Raw genomic sequence first — 14,438 nt, forward strand, 5'->3', positions numbered from 1 at the left:
TACGCGGTAGCAGAGCAACGTCGTAGCAGAACTCCATAGCACAGGGACACCAATGTGGACACAATCTAGACTCGGACAACACTCCTTTCCAACGAGACTTTCCAAAAATCTGGCATGACACGCCAGGTGAGTACATTGAATGTACTTGCAAGCTCACAACAAGCATAAACATAATGACCAACAATATTGTGATAACTAACCAATTATTAGTAATGCAACAATATATCCAACATGCTGTGATCATGCTTTTGTGAGAATAGTCCCTCGGACTGGCTTACCAACGGTGATCGCTCTTGGATCACAAACATACCAACCTCATGGTCTTAACTAGGGATACCTCGTGATCTTTCCGGCGCCGACAACCACGACCAACATTTGGTCTCAAATAGTGATCCTTCCAGCGATCACAACCGCGACCAACACTTGGTCTCAAACAGCAAGATGACCTTCCCGCCATCATCAACAGTGCAAAGTTCATAGCTTAGTGTGCAAGATTTATTGAACATTGGCCCATGGTGTGACCTACTTTCGAGTGTGTGCGTAACCGTGGACTCAGCTATCTATAGATTTATACCCATGGCCTCGCACTCCCATTCGGGTGGACCAACGGCATTCCGACGAAACCCCTTCATTGCCATGACACTCTCCCGGCCACTCCGACCCATTCCCCATCGGGCTAGTCCTGGGTGGCCCCGTGTCTACCAAAGACACCAACAACCACCATCGTGGCCAAAACATAAATGTCCCACACGGGGACACGGTACCATAATCTCAACAATGGGCACACAAGGTTATGTCTGCTTACCGGGCCAGGGTACCGCAAGTCGATAACCTTCGCTCGTTGGAGGCACCAACTAGAGGCATGACAACGGACCGAATAAAGGCCTTCCCATAAAGGCAAATGTGGTTGCACTGGGAAAAACTCGATTCAGTGGCACCATGACCCAGTCAACGATATATTCAAGTTGGGTTATTAATAGGTTCAACTTAACGTGAAAGTAACCAGTGTCATAACATGCCATGCAAGTGCAACACAAACATATGCATTATATACCACCAGAAATAACTGGGTCAACTATATCCACACTAAGCATAAACATCAACAACTCATGACACTTAGCTGGTTAGCATTAAACCTCACTTTAAACAGAATCTTTTCTAGCAAATTTTATCATTTTTCTCATGCAAACAGAATAACTCCAAATAATTACTTATATTGCAAATAATTACTTATATTGATATCTATATTACTTCTTCATAACAAAATATACTTCTTGTTACTTTACCAACTTAGTTAGCTTCAACCTTTCTATAACTAAGCATGACAACTTAAACAAGCATCCAATAGAATATAAATAATATAATAGTGATTTAAATGCATTGATTAAATCATTCATTCAAGTTGAAAAATTACAAATATTGTAATGGCACCATGAAAATGTTGTTGTGGCCTGCGTTAGTGCAGATGAGGTTCACAAGCCTCCTGGTGATCCTCAAGACAAGCTTCACTCTCTGAAAACATTTATAAACACAAAAAGAAAACATCAAGAACCCTTCTGAAATTCACCAAAAAATCTAGACAGCAGGGGAAAATCCCATTTTTGGTGAGCTGCTAGATTTCTTTACAAAGAACACAATGCAAAAAGAATCAATTCATTTGGACTTATGGTTAAAGAGTTTTGGCTGTTTGAAGCTCTCTAAAAAAATATGAAATTTGAATTTAAATAAACAGACTGGGGGTGACGTCGAAGGCGTAAAGCCTCGCGGGCGCTACCACTCGTACCCCTTCGCGCGTGTACTGAGTGGCTGACTAGTGGGCCCTGCTTGTTAGGTCAGGAGGAGGGAGAGAAGGAAACAGAGGACGGCGCGGCTTCGCCGGAGCTCACGCCAGCGACGAGGGCTTCTTGGCCAAAACGAGTGGGAGGGATTAAGAGAGGAGACGGAGGCGCACCTATCCGTACTCGTAGAGTAGCTAGGGGTGGTCGGACGGCGTCGAAATCAGCCTCTCTAGCGGAGGTCGCCGGAGACGAAGACGACAGCGAACAGAGGCGACTCCAGGGGCTCCAACCAGGTGGAACAGCACCACCGAAGAGCGGCGGAGGTCCTGGAAGGGTTGCCCAGGCCTGGGAGGGGCTGGAGCTACGGAGACGACCCGAGGGGATCGCCAGGGAGCTCAAGCTCGGGGACGGCGGCCCGCGGCCTGCCCGGCCGGGCTACGACTTCTACAAGATCGTGGAGTGTATGGGAGGAGTGGGTGATGCTCGAGGAGGCTGGGGAGGGCTCTATTTATAGCCGAGCATCGAGGGGGGTTCGGGCTCTGCCGGTGGACACCCGGACACGGCGCCTGATGAAGAACGGCATCAGTGAGAGCAGGAGAAGGGGACGCAGCTCATGTAGGAACTGTGGGCGAGCGGGGAGGAGCACAGGTGCGAGGGGAAGGCGACGAGCACAGTGTGCCGCACACTGTTCCATTGGCTGGACCGCGCCCGTGCTAGCTGCGGCGACCTTCGGCATCATCGAGCGCCAGGAGGGAGTTAAGAGGTTCGGGACGACGATAGGCTAGGTAGATGGGGAAGCGAGCACGCGAGCAACAGAAGCTCGGGCGCGGCGCAGAGCGCGTCGACATGCAGGTTGGCATCATGCACACGCGTGGTCACCGCGTGAACTCTGCCCTCAGGCCGACCTAAGTCCAAACTTCATGTCTGGCATGTTGTTCGTGGTAGTTTTAGAGTTTACCACAGTTGGGTTTGATCTCAGGCGTAGTAGAATAGATTTCAACTGCCTGTTAAATTTCTGATCAGTAACTTTGAGAGCTTACTGTGGTCAAACTACTGGGAGTTGGGAGCTGGGCTTTGGAGGTTAGCAATCATCTACTAAGGTGATGATGCACACGAAAAATCAGCCACAATGGAGCACATAAAATGGTAGTTGCTGTAGAAACTACCATTTCTGTCCAGAACTAAAAATATTTTCTGTAGCAAAAATATTCCAAAAAGTGGTGAAATATTTTTGCTCAGGAAGGTGCCCTAGGGTTCAATGAATATTTGTGAATTTTCTCAGATTTTTGTGGGCAGGAAAAATTAGGGTTGCTTTGGAGCACATTGAGTTGGCTAGGGTTTAAGAGAAAGAAATGAATATTTTTCATTTAAGAAAAATATTCAAAATATTATTTTGAGTTGAACTAGAGAGCAAATGATAGTTAGAGAGGGAAATGAGGCCTTTGGGTGAAAGCCAAGGGGTACCCAAGTGTTTAAGTCCATATGAAAAGATTCAAAACACCAAATTTCAAAATCAATTCAACTGAAAATCAGGCAAAGAGCAGAGGGAAAAAACTAGGCTGTCACATCAGAGAGAAGGATTCATTGCGTTTTATGATACAGAGCCGCCGTCAAGCCCTAATCTTCATTGGGAGGGCTGATCTGGAGTCCGTTCGGGGCTCCTGAGAGGGGAATCTGTTGCCATCGTCATCATGAACCTTCGTCCATCACCAATTTCATGATGCTCGCCACTGTTCATGAGTAATCCCATCATAGGCTTGCTAGACGGTGATGGTTTGGATGAGATTTACCATGTAATCGAGTTAGTTTTGTTAGGGTTTGATCCCTAGTATCCATTATGTTCTAAGATTTATGTTGCTATGACTTTGCTATGCTTAATGCTTGACACTAGGGCCCGAATGCCATGATTTCAGATATTAACCTATTATGTTTTCATGAATATATGTGAGTTCTTGATCCTATCTTGCAAGTCAATAGTCACCTACTATGTGTTATGATACAGCAACCCCGAAGTGACAATAATCGGGACCACTTCCAGTGATGACCGTAGTTTGAGGAGTTCATCTATTCACTAAGTGTTAATGCTTTGGTCCAGTACTCTATTAAAAGGAGGCCTTAATATCCCTTAGTTTCCAATAGGACCCTGCTGCCACGGGAGGGTAGGACAAAAGATGTCATGCAAGTTCTTTTCCATAAGCACGTATGACTATATTCAGAATACATGCCTACATTACATTGATGAACTGGAGCTAGTTTTGTGTCACCCTATGTTATAACTATTGCATGAGGAATCGCATCCGACATACTTATCCATCGTTGATCCATTGCCTACGAGCTTTTCACATATTGATCTTTGCTTAGTTACTTTTTCCCTTGCCACTATTACGATTGCTACAAAAACTACTATTGTTACTTTGGCCATCGTTACCATTACTTCCATACTACTTTGCTACTAAATACTTCACTGTAGATATTAAGTCTTTCAGGTGTGGTTGAATTGACAAGTCAACTGCTAATACTTGAGAATATTCTTTGGCTCCCCTTGTGTCGAATCAATAACTTTGGGTTGAATACTCTACCCTCGAAAATTGTTGTGATCCACTATACTTGTGGTTTATGAAGACTATTTTCTGGCATTGTTGTCAGGGAGCATAGCTCTATTCTTTGAGTCACTTGGGATTTATATCTGTTGATCACTATGAGGAACTTGAAAGATGAAAGAACCGAGATTTTTCCCTCAACTATGAGGGGAGGTAAGGAACTGCCATCTAGCTCTGCACTTGATTCTCCCTCTGTTTTGAGTAAACTTGCGACACCTACTCCTACTATTGATTCTGATATGTCGCATGTTATTGATGATGCCACTTCTACTATGCATGATGCTTATGATGAAACTACTTCTATGCTTGATAATACTGTGCCATTATGTGAATTTCTTGATGAACAACTTGCTAGGGTTAGAGACAATGAAATTATTGAAACAGACAATATTGATGAAAGTGATGATGAAGATTCTCCCCCTAGATATGAATTGCCTGATGTGCCTGAGGGTTATGTTATGGATGAAGAAACTGCTAGAGACCTTTTTGCTTGCAAAGATAGATATGATCTTAAGAAACTGTTAGCTAAGCTGAAAGAAAAGTCTTTGAATGCTAGAATGAAATATGACCCTGCTTTTGCTACTTCACCTATGTGTATTTCTGATAAGGATTATCATTTCTCTGTTGATCCTGAGTTAATTACTTTGGTTGAATCTGATCCTTTTTATGGCTATGAATTTGAAACTGTTGTGGCACATCTTACTAAATTGAATGATATTGCCACCCTATTCACTCATGAGGAAAAACATTCGTTACTACTATATCCTTAAGTTATTTCCATTCTCATTAAAGGGTGATGCTAAAACATGGTTTAACTCTCTTGCTCCTGGTTGTGTGCGTAGTTCCCAGGATATGATTTATTACTTCTCTGCTAAATATTTCCCTGCTCATAAGAAACAAGCTGCCTTAAGGGAAATATATAATTTTGTGCAAATTCAAGAAGAGAGTCTCCCACAAGCTTGGGGAGGCTTCTCCGATTACTTAATGCTTTGCCTGATCATCCTCTCAAGAAAAATGAAATACTTGATATCTTTTATAATGGACTAACCGATGCTTCCAGATACCACATGGATAGTTGTGCTGGTTGTGTTTTCAGTGAAAGAACTGTTGAGCAAGCTGAATTGCTATTGAATAATATATTGAGTAATGATAATGATTGGACACTTCCTGAACCAACTCCTAAGCCAACTCCGGAGAAAAGGGGTATTATATTTCTCAGTCCTGAAGATATGCAAGAGGCAAAGAAATCTATGAAGGAAAAGGGTATTAAAGCTGAAGATGTTAAGAATTTACCACCTATTGAAGAAATACATGGTCTTAATAACTCGACACAGGTAGTAAAGGTAAATTCTCTCTATAGATTTGATGAAGGTGATATTCCTCATAATAAGTATGCTAGCCAATGCTTGGATGAGTTTGATAATTTTATTGTTAAACAAGAAAACTTCAATGATTGTGTTGGTAGACAATTGAAACATAATGCTTATATGGTTGAACACTTGAGTGATTATATGTCTAGAGTTAAAGGTGACCTTAAACTTATTAGTAAACATGCTTCTATTGTTACCACTCAGGTAGAACAAGTGCTTAAAGCACAAGATGATTTGCTCAATGAATTAATAATAAGAAAAATGATAATGTTGTTAGAGTTGTGACTAGAGGGGGTAAAATGACTCAGGAACCTTTGTATCCCGAGGGCCACCCTAAGAGAGTTGAGCAAGATTCTCAGAGAACTAATGTTGATACACCTAGTCCTTCTAAGAAGAAGAAAAAGAAAAATGGTAGGACTTTGCATGCTTCTAGTGAACCTGTTGTTGACACACCTGAGAATCCCAATGATATTTCTATTTCTGATGCTGAAACACAATCTGGTAATGAACATGAACCTAGTGATAATGTTAACAGTACTAGGGAAAACCCTAGTAGTAGCGTGGGGTAATTGCTAGCAGTAGCCGCGGGGGGCTGCGCTGCTGCTAGGGCGCTACAGCAAACTTTTAGCAGTAGCGCGGGTGGTACCCGTGCTACTGCTACTTCTAGTAGTAGTAGTGCGGCTGCCACCCGCGCTACTACTACTTAGTTGTAGCGTGGGTCAGAGCCCCGCGCTACTACGAACTAATTCAGAATTAAAAAAATTAATTGCAGCCATGGCGTCTGCTTCTGCTCGGCGTCATCTACCTCTCCATTCATGGCTGCTACTGGTTCTGGAGGGGATGAAGTTGTTCATGGTGATGGTGCTTCCCCACCCAACTTATGCCCGCAGCCCTCGTCTACTGCTGCTACAAAAGAAGAGAAAATTATTAGAAAGAGGAAGAGAGAGATAGAGAGCAGTAGGAGGAGGAACTCACCGGTGGCCGCCGGAGTTGGTGCCGACGCCCGAAACCCTAGATGAAGCTCGGTTACCTGCTGCTGCTTGTCGCGGGACACTTCACCCGGTGAGGAGGTGCAAGTGGTTGCGTCCATGGCGGATATGGCTGCCGCCATGTGGACGATGCTCTGCTGGTTTCCCTCTCCTTCCAATAGCGGAGAAGAAGGAGGATGGAGGGGGAGGGGAGGGGTCTGCGAGAGGAGGTCACCGGATTTGTGAGTGGCGCCGAGGTGCGAGCCCAGTAGTGGTGGTGGGTGAGGAAGGGAATGGCAAATGGGAGGAGAAGGGGAATCAGAAGAGTGTGGGTTTGGATTTGGGCCTCCGCACGCTATGTGTACATATGTCTTGGTGGGTCGATAGTAGTAGCGCGGTTTTATACCCCTCGCTACTACTATGGCATGTCCCGGGTGGGCACAGTAGAGACCACTTAGTAGTAGAGAGGATTATAAACCCGCGTTATTACTATCAACTCAGTAGTAGCTCGGGTTTATACCCCTCGCTACTACTATGGCATGTTCTGGGGGGGGGGGGGCACAACAGAGACCACTTAGTAGTAGCGAGGGTTATAAACCCGCGCTACTACTATCAACTTATTAGTAGCGAGGGCTATAAACCCGCGCTACTAGTAAGTAGCAGTAGCGAGGGGTATAAACCCACGCTACTAGTAAGCGTCTGTCTATAAGCTTTTCCCTAGTAGTGTAATGATGATGTTCATGTTGATGCTCAACCTAGCAATAATAATGATGTAGAGATTGAACTGCTGTTGATCTTGATAACCCACAATCAAAGAATCAACATTATGATAAGAGAGACTTCATTGCTAGGAAGCACGGTAAAGAAAGAGAACCATGGGTTCAGAAACCCATGCCTTTTCCTCCTAAACCATCCAAGAAAAATGATGATGAGGATTTTGAGTGCTTTGTTGAAATGATTAGACCTATCTTTTTGCGTATGCATTTGACTAATATGCTTAAAATGAATCCTTATGCTAAGTATATGAAAGATATTGTTACAAATAAAAGAAAGATACTGGCGGCTGAAATTTCCACCATGCTTGCCAATTATACTTTTAAAGGTGGAATACCTAAGAAACTAGGAGATCCAGGAGTACCAACTATACCATGCTCCATTAAAAGAAACTATGTTAAAACTGCTTTATGTTATCTTGGATCCGGTGTTAGTGTTATGCCTCTCTCTTTATATCGTAGACTTGATTTGAATAAGTTGACACCTACTGAAATATCTTCGTAAATGGCCGATAAATCAACTTCTATACCTGTCGGTATCTGTGAGGATGTGCCTGTTGTGGTTGCAGATGTCACTATTTTAACAGACTTTGTTATTCTTGATGTTCCCGAGGATGACAATATGTCTATTATCCTTGGTAGACCCTTTTTGAATACTGTAGGGGTTGTTATTGATTGCAACAATGGCAATGTCACTTTTCGTGTTAATGGTAATGAGCATACAGTACACTTTCTGAGGAAACAACCTCAAGTCCATAGTATCAATTCTATTGGAAAAATTTCAACGATTACTATTGGAGGTTTTGAATTCCCTTTTCCTACTATCAAGGAGAAATATGATATTCTGATTGTTGGGGACATGCATATCCTCGTTGAGGTAACCTAGTGTTATTCAAAAATTCTCCGGTTTCATGTTATTCAGAAAGAGTTTGTTAACAAGACTTGATCAACCTTGTTAGTGGATTCCTTTTGATGAGCATGAGATGGATGAAGTTAGAAAGCACAACCCTTTGTACCCTCCTTTTACTTTCTGTTATTTAGTTTAAATAAAGCAAAAATAGTATTTTCTGTCTATTTTCTGAATTATCCTTGCAATAAAAATACCCCGAAAATAAAAATTCTCCAAATGCCCTGAAAATGAAATATGATTTTTTGTAGAATATTTAAGAATTTCTGGCACCGAGAACACACTAGGGGCCCCCACCATTTGGCCACAAGGGTGCAGGGCGCGCCCACCCCCCTGGGGCACGCCCCTGCCTCATGGACCCCACGTGGACCCCCTCCACTTATTCCAGCACACACTCACTTCATCTTCCTCCAAACAAAATCCTCCCACAGCTCAAACCCATGTTCTAGCTCATCTTGCTACCATTTTTGATCTCTTTGCTCAAAGCTCCATTCACAAAACTGTTTGGGGAGACTGTTCTTTGGTATGTGACTCCTCCAATGGTCCAATTAGTTTTTGTTCTAGTGCTTTATTTATTGCAAACTTTTTCTGCTAAGGTGACCCTGTTCTTGACCTTGCATGTCAAATTTATATGGTCCAAATAGTTTTAATGCATGATACAACCTCTAGGCACTTGTGGGAGTAGTTGCTATCAATTTTGTTGAGTTTGGTTCACTTTTATCGTGAGTCACTAAAAATTTCAGAAATTTTCGGAGGGAGAAATTGTTGAAAAGATTGTTGAGGGGCTCTTCGAGCCGAAGCTCGAAGGATAAGCAGAATGAGGAGAATAAAAAGCCCAAATACAATCTTCCTCGCACTTCGGAGGTTCGGGCGTGCGAATGGCCTTGTGATGCGTTCTTGAGAGCCGCTGGAATTCATGATGAAATTTATTACTTGGCTGATTATGCATTTCTCACCGACTACCTCCATGACCAGCGCGAACAGTATCTCCTACTCACTAATATTTTCGTGCAAATTTTTTATTTCCATGCTAAGAAATCACCACCTTCAGTGGAGTTTCACTTATATGATGAGGTTAAGGAGATGTAACTCCATGATTTTTGTCGGGTCTGCAAGATACCCTTTGAGGGCAGCATCGAGGAACCACATCATAGTGATGTGGATGGGTTTATTGATAGAATTGCTGTAGGAGAAACTAGGAAAGTTTCTGATGCAAGAATTACTAGTATACATTCTCCTGTTCTATGTTACTTTGCAATATTTGCTAGTAGATGCTTAATTGGTCGCGAGAATAGTGGAAATCTTAGTGCTCCTGGTATTGTCATATTTCGCCATGCTTTGTTTCGTGATACAACTTTCAGCTTAGGCGCGATTGTTGCTAAACGATTAAATCCGAACCGTACAAAGGGCCCCATCTTCGGAGGCATCTTTGCTTCTCGCCTTGCTGAACAATTTGAGATACGTATTAGGCATTATGAGAAAGATGAAAAGTTGTTGCCCCCTGTTTTTCTAGATTATAAGAGTATGGTAGCACATGATTTTATTGTTTAAAATAAGAAGAAGGTGCTTAAATATAATTTGATATTTGATAAAACTCACTGTGAGATTATTGCCTTGCATGCACCCTCTTTGTTTAACTTACTTTCAGGCACGTACCTCATCTTGCCAGAGGACATTTATGCATACTGGAGGCTGACACAAGTTCTAGAGCCTGAGCCTAAGGCACCACTTGATCCTTATCGACAGTCTGTTTATCAGTGGGATCCGAAGGAGATCGCCAACCAGTGGCATCCCGAGGACCCTCCTCAGTACACCGGAGAGAGTAGCTTCGATGTGTGGGCATAGAACAACTTAGGCCAAAAGCCTAAGCTTGGGGCGAGTATGTATTTCTCACCGACATTACATTCATGTTCACACACTCATGCCAGTTGTTGGTGCTCATACTTTTTCATTGTACTATCCATGCTAGTTTATTTTCTTTGCTAAGCCTTCTTCTTGTGTGTTCGAAAAAAACCTTAAGAAGAACCAAAAAAATTAGTTGTAGCTTTTAGCTAGTTTACTTTCCATGTCTTTCGTAGTAGTAATTAAAAGAAAACCTAAAAAGATTTCTCGTTCTTCTTTTGCTTGTTGGGAGCTTTACCGTGTAAATAGTTTTATTTCTTTTCTTATTCTTTGGGGGTCGAGAGGAGAAGAACATGATGAAAATGTTGAGTGGCTCTCATATGCATTATTGTCGATTTAACCAAGAGCCCATATTACCTTGTCTTCTCCCTTGTATTAAATGCTTGTAGATTCCAGCTTAGTCCAATGCACGTGCACTATTATTATTATCCACACCGTTCGGTCATGCGAGTGAAAGGCAATGATGATGATATATGATGGACTGAATGAGATGAAAGAAGCTGGTATGAACTCGACCTATCTTGTTTTTGTAAATATGATTAGTTCATCGTTCCTGATTCAGCCTATTATGAATGAAACATGTTTGCAATGAAAATTAGAGATTATAGTTTCCCATGCCATGCTTAATTAGCTAGGAGTTTATAATGGTTTACCTTACGTGCCAACCTGCTATTAAAATGGTTGTGATGTGGTATGATAGGGTGGTATCCTCCTTTGAACAATTCGAGTGGCTTGACTTGGCACATGTTCATGCATGTAGTTGAAACAAAATCAACCTAGCCTCCACGATATTTATGTTCACGGTGATTTATATCCTACTCATGCTTGCAATCATTGTTGATTAATCTTAATGCATGTTCATGACTGTTGTCGCTCTCTAGTTGGTCGCTTCCCAGTCTCTTTCTAGCCTTCACTTGTACTAAGAGGGAATACTGCTTGTGCATCCACTTCCATAAACCCCAAAATTATTCCACATGAGTCCACCATACCTTCCTATAAGCGGTATCTACCTGCCGTTCTAAGTAAATTTATATGTGCCAAACTCGAAACCTTCAAATGAAATTCTGTTTTGTTTGCTGGAATAGCTCATGTATCAACTAGGGTTGTCTATATCTTCCATGCTAGGTGGGTTATTCTCACGATGAGTGGACTCCGCTCTTCACTCACAAGAAAATGGCTGGTACCGGGATGCCTAGTCCCATGCTCAAATCAAAATAATTGCAAAAAAACTCCCTCAGGATTGTTGTTAGTTGGTGTCGGGGGTTGGGTGCGACATATGCCAAAGGATGGCTTATCATGGTGGGAGCGAGTAGAACGTCGCCGGTGCCTGGAAGCGGGATGAGGCATAGACACGAACGCTGGCATACTTTACCCAGGTTCGGGGCTCTCCTAGGAGATAACACCCCTAGTCCTGCTCTGCGGGGTCTCCGCATGATCACTAAGGCACAAGCGCGTACAATGGTGCTCCTCGAGCTGTATGCTAGAGGTCGAAGGAGGCAAGGCTTGCTCTCCTCTCCCTCTAAGTGTGAGTCTAGTCCTAACAGGTCCGAACCCTTTGCATGGGTGCCCTAGGGGTTTATATAGGCCTACCCCCTAGGGGTACAATGGTAATACAGATGGGCGTAGGGCCCAGCCATCAATCTCTCTAGTCACCGGCTTCCCCGCCGACTATTGGGGCCCGCCGCCTGGCGGGCCCCGCCGGCTGGTCTGGTACGGAGCCGACAGGCCGCCTCCGCCGCTCGCGGGTCTTGCCGGCTATGGATTACTGTAGCCGTGATGCTAATGATGTGTTCTTGGTCATAGGAGCGTGGCTACAGTCCCACTGCCTGGTGGGAGATCACTGTAGCCACTCTGTGTCTTATCTATTTAATTGTGCGTGGGGCCCCGAGGAAGGAACTGGCCGGTTGCTGGAAGCCGGCCTCCCTCAGGTCCGACTGGTGAGGCCCCTGTCGTCTTCCGAGCTCTCGCTGACCGGCAGGGCCCGCCATCTCCGGGCAGTACCGACAGGCGGTCGTGCGAGCAGAGCATCGCCTGACAGGAGTGATGTCAAGGGCGGAGCGGCAACAGTGCCACGCCGGGCGGAGATCTCCGCCTGTATGGGGCACTGTGGCCACGCCCGGCCCTGGATATGGGGGGGGGGCTGGGCTATACTGCAGCCACTCCATGTCTTGTCCTCTTAAATGGGGCACAGACTTGGAGGGCGCCATGGGCCGACTGCCAGGAGCCGGCCTCTCTGGAGGCCGCCTGCTAGGAGTCGCCCTGTCCTGGACCCACCCTCCCGAACATGGCGGCAGTCCGGGCATCGTCCATTCAGCCAGCCAGCCACCGGAAGGCGGAACTCCATCTTGACGTCTTGAGGGGCACAGCCGGCCCGATGTCTTGAAAGGTTCTTGGGCTCGGGATAGGCTACCCATGGCCCATTACTTCGACAGTAGTCCCCGAAGCTGGTGAGGCTCCACGGCTGACGAGCCGAAGAGTCTCAACAGATTCGTCCCTCGGGTGCTCTGAAGGAAGCTTCATCCGACCTCTGGGGAAGCCGGTTGTCAGTAGTCGGGCACGTCCTGCCGGACTTCTTCAGAGTTTCGAACGCTACGGAGGGAACCAGATGGCGTGCTAGCTAAGCTTCTCAGCCAGCCACCCGTCGAGGGCGCGCCACGTGGCGCCAGTCGGCCGGGCCAACCTGCAAGCCCATATGCGCGATGGGACGTGACAGCAGTCCGGGCCCGCCACAACCGGGCCTCGGCGTGCAAGCGGATCCGCTATGGCCGAGGCGGGCGGGTGTGCTCCCCCGCGGAGTTACTACACGTAGTAACTCGCGCGATAAAGGTGGGGGTGTGGGGTCGTGGGCATAATTAATCCCACAATCCCACGCCTGCCTCCTTGGCTTCATAGCCCGCAGGCTATAAGTAGGGGGAGAGGGAGCGGCGGAGTACGCGCGCCCCTCCACCCCGTTTTTGCCTCCTTCTCCTTCCTCTCGCTGCAGCGCCCCCGAGCCACGCCAGAGCGCTGCTGCTGTTCGTCTCCGTCGAACCCATCTGCCCGAGCCTTTTCTGCTCCGCCCCACTTCCCAGCTCCCTCGCCGCACCCTTTCTTCGTCGAGCTCTCCATGCCGCGCGAGCGAGGAGGAGACTGGGATGGGTCCAATGTCAACGATGATCACATCACCTTCCTCCGCGAGACGCGGCGTCTTCCCGGCGCGGACCACGTGAAGGCGCGCGTGCCGCCGGAGGGAGAGATCTTACCAGCGCCGGGTGAGGGCGAGCGGGCCGTCTTCCGCTCGCATTTCATCCACGGCTTTGGCCTGCCGGCAACCGACTTCCTCCGCTCATTTCTTGAATTCTACCACCTCCAGCCCCATCACATCACGCCCAACACCGTGATGCACCTGGCCACCTTCATCACAATGTGCGAGGGATACCTCGACATTCTCCCCACCATCGAGCTGTGGGGAGCCTTCTTCTACACCAAGCTAGGCACCTCCGTCCAAGAGGTGGCCGCCCAGTGTGGTGCCTTCGTCGCGGTTCGCCGACCGTCGGCGAGGAACGTCTTCCCCACCATCAAGCTGCCAGAGTCAGTCAAGATGTGGCAGCAGTTCTACTTCTACATGGAGAACGTGGACCCGGCTGCCGACTTCCTCAAGCTGCCGGCATATGAAGCCGGCCCGCCTACCGAGCATCGGGCCAGCTGGGGCTACAAGCCGAAGCCAGTATCAGCAGACGGTGCAGCCGCCATCCAATGGCTCCGGGAGCTGATCAACATCGAAGGCCTCAGGGCGTCTGACCTGTTGGTTGCCTTCGTCGAGCGCCGAGTTCTTCCGCTCTAGAGACGGCCGCACTTGATCAGCCGAATGAACGAGCTCTGTGACCCGTGCCAGCTGAGCACCAAGGACATGTCGGCTGCCAAAGTCGCGAAGTTGGTGAACGAGATCTCCGGCCTCAAGCTGGAGGGGTCTTGGAGCTTCGGCAAGCGGCCGTATTCTCGCGCCGATCCACTACCTGTGGTAAGTTTTCTGATTCTTTCTCTTCGATACTCGCCTTAGTCTTGATATTGGTCTTGATCAGCCGGCTTCTCATCATTCGAAACAGATCTATATATCGAACATGACGGCCGCCATCGTAGGGGCGGGCAGCGACTACCAGC

This window comes from Triticum urartu, chromosome 5A (assembly GCF_056163025.1).
Source record: "Triticum urartu cultivar PI428250 chromosome 5A, HENAU_Tu73, whole genome shotgun sequence".
Taxonomy (NCBI): domain Eukaryota; kingdom Viridiplantae; phylum Streptophyta; class Magnoliopsida; order Poales; family Poaceae; genus Triticum; species Triticum urartu.